This window comes from Odontomachus brunneus, unplaced genomic scaffold (assembly GCF_010583005.1).
Source record: "Odontomachus brunneus isolate Ranch 3 - 2012 unplaced genomic scaffold, Obru_v1 Obru_scaffold_041, whole genome shotgun sequence".
Classification (NCBI taxonomy): Eukaryota; Metazoa; Arthropoda; class Insecta; order Hymenoptera; family Formicidae; genus Odontomachus; species Odontomachus brunneus.
In genome coordinates, this window is record NW_022639491.1 from 1,347,230 (window position 1) to 1,351,128 (window position 3,899).

Below are 3,899 nucleotides of genomic sequence, written 5' to 3' on the forward strand. Positions count from 1 at the left end.
TATATATATATATATATATATATATATATATATATATATATATATATATAATACATTTAATATTAAATCAGGTTAACACAACCAGATTTATATGTGGGTCGATCATATTTTTTCCATAGAAAATTTCAACATTTTTTTTAATATTTAAATATAAACATTTAAACTTTTTTTTAGTATTTAAATATGAACATTTAAACTTTCAATATAGAGAATATATGTATATATATATTGAATATTGTCTGTTGCCACATCAACTAAACATTATTTTCTATTTCAAATCTGATGGGTCGTTATTTTCTATTTCAGATCTTGCAATCATACTGTGAAAAGAGTTGTATTTCTACAAAAATATCGAAGAATCTTGTTCAAAGGAAAGATCTTGGACCAAGGAATTTGGATGAAATATAATTACTCTGAAAGTAACATTTTCTTGCTTTCTAACATTTTATTTCTTTGCTTTTTTTTGTTACTGTATGTCTTCAATTATATATATAATATATATGTTATATACAATATATATGTATATATATGTATATATATATATATATATATATATATATATATATATATATACATATACAATATATATGTTCAACATTGAAATAACCAGATTTATATATGAGCCAACCATATTATTTTTTCTGTGGAAAGTTTTGAATATTTTTTTTGTTTTGGTATTTAAATACAAACCTTTAAACTTTCAATAGAAAAAATATATATACATATATTGAGCATTATCTGTCACACCAACTAAACATTATTTTCTGCTTCAGATTTGATGGATCTTACAATCATACTGCGAAGAGAGTTGCATTTTCACGAAAATACCGAAGATCCTATTTAAAGGACGCAACCGAGAAATTCAGACGAAATACTTATCTCAAAGGTAAGATTTTCTCGTTTTCTGTCTATTTACTTTTCTCTGTTTTTGTGTCTTCGATTATATATACAATATTAATGTTCAATATTGAATCTGGTTGAAATAACCAGATTTATATATGAGCTAATCATACTATTTTTTTTTCATTGAAAGTTTTGGACACATTCTTTTTATTTTGATATTTCAATACGAACATTTAAACTTTTAATGTAGAAAAATATATACGAACAGAATATTGTAATAAAAATTGCAATATAATTTTGATACTCCGGGAATAGCACTATAATGAAAATTAATTATTAATAAGAATTGATAAGACATAGTAAAAGTAATTATGAACACAGTAAAAATAACCATAAATATAGTAAAAATTATCATATTTATGATCTTTTTTACTATGATTTATTATAATTTTCGTAATAGTATCAGTTTTATTCTTGGCCTACTAAAATTATAATTTTTTCTACAATATTCTCTCCATATACATATATTCAACGTTGAAAGTTTAAATATTCGTATTTAAACACTAAAACAATAAAAATGTCCAGAGTTAAGTACTAGTATTATTAATGGCCAAACATCAGTCATCACTTTTATTTCATTCGACTCAACATGCTCTTTCCTATTTGATAACGTGTCAGCGGAAAAGACCGATTCTCACGAGAGTTTACTTTCCTCTGCCGGGTGTTTCTTTTTCGCATCGAAACTTCGTGTCATCGCGTACGCCTCTCACTCTGCTCTTTTGCGGCACTAGGTGCTGTTTCACGATTACACGAATTGCAGATAACGCGAGAATAATTTCCGTTGCGCCCGCGACGCTCGTTACGCGTCGCATAAACACATAATGCATCTGTCGACGACAACAGCGGGCACGATGCAAATCCGAGTGGACGGCTGTGTGACTTCTCGCGTCAGGTAGTGAATAAGCGTATTCATAATCGGACGAGAGGATATTCGCATAGCTCAGGAATTCGCATAGTCGCGCGCATATACACATATATATGTTCGAGCCATCTGATATCGTTATAATTTACATCGATGGACATAACGATCAGGCCGCTCACACGCTCCGCGGATACACGCCCTTATCGCGCGTACACCGCGATACCAGATTGCAAACCGGAATCGTTACAAGTCGGCTGGGAATTATCCTAGATAACGTCGCGGCCATCGCGGACGGTGGCGAACGGTAAAATCCCGCGTTACGTGCGCGTTCGCGGAGATCCTAGATGCACCGCGCGCGCACCACGGTGCAGCAGGAGGCGGCGACGGCGACGGCGGCCCTCCTGAACCACGAGACCCCAGTACATCTATTACGCTAATAGCGATAATAGCTCGTTTCTATGTGTATGCCGACAAGAGAGTCAGCTGCCTCCGTTAGGCGATACGACCGGGTCTCTTATCGAGAGGCACCTGCTCTGGGTGACCCAGGCGAATCGCGCGCGTACGCGCACGGTGATGAAGAACACCATCGATCAAGTATGCGCCGCTGTGTGCGAAAATCCGCGCTTGGAATTTCCCAGAGAGCATTCAACACGGTAGGAGGTGTAGAGGCCTCCGAGTCACGTACACAACGAGACTCGAGCTGACGAGTCATCCCGGAACGAGTCGCGAATTGTTTCAATTGTTATTATTATTGTTTCACTTATATATTCAGAATTTATTTTTATTTAACGGGAAATAACACATATTAAAATCACACATTAACTTGAGTCGTACATTGTGAGAGAAAAAATATCGAAAAGAGGAAAAATATTTATTCGATGAATTTAGTACTCTAGTAATATACGTGCTTAAATTCTTTTATTTAAATAAAATAAAAACGATCACTTTTGTCAGAAATTAAGCTTTTAAGAAAATGAATATTTTTTTATTTGGAAAACATTTCACATAGTTTATTTTATTTGGGAAACATTCATTAGTAGTATAAATAAATATGTTAATTTAGTAGTAAAGCAAAATAAATAAACATCTCTAATAACACAGTTTATTGGCGTTACATTGGCCCAATATTATTTATATTATGATATATATTTGGCCAATATAGCCAATATATAGTCAATATTGGTTATAAATAAACTGCAAATAAATTGCTAGTTTTGCACAACATGATTGTACCAATATTGGCGTACATTGAGAATACATTAGACCAATATAATCCAATATGTAGCCAATATTGATATCGAATGAATTGCTAATATTCGGAATTTTATAATTTACTAAAAAATACAAAGCGTCTACTTTGCAATACTAAACCGATATTTGATATATTGGGGCCCAATTTGTAGCCAATATTGCCCCAATAAACTATGCTACCAGAGATGTTATTAGTATCCACCGCGAATATTTCTTATCTCTCAAATATTTTTCTCTCAGTGTATGTATAATTAATTGTACCAAACTGGCGTAGAAGTTAGCAATGCTGTCGATATTCATTGCCAACAAGGACGTACAAGGATGTTCCCGCTCGAATAATCAAGAAATTTAGGAACTTTTTAGAACATAGTCGCAAGTTATTCTACCGAATAAGGTAAAAGTTGGACTTCCTCTTAGAGTTACTCAGCGAACACGACCTTCGCAATTCCGCGTACGTGTACAGGCATGACACACGGATACGAAATTATGTCGTATAAGCTCTCGATATCGAATTTATCTCCGAATTCGAAATCGTCCAAGAATGTGAAGGTCGAATTGACGAATTCGCGATAGCCCGGCGAATCGTCGCGATCTTCGTGATCGCCTACGCCAATGCGGCTTCATCTTCATTACCAGTTTCACCGGTGGCAGCGACAACCCGCGACCACTCGGTCCAGGGTCGAGAAGCGCCACGACCGGACGCGACGCGGTCCAAAGTGGGGCGAGATTTATCTACAAATTTGTAATTTAGATGGGATTTAATTAGCGCGGGACACGCCACCGCTATACGTCTATCCGCTCTTACGTATCCGTCCACGTCCAGCGCGCTATTAGCGATAATGGTTCGTTCCCATGGAGGGTAAAGCGGCGGTTACGATCGGCG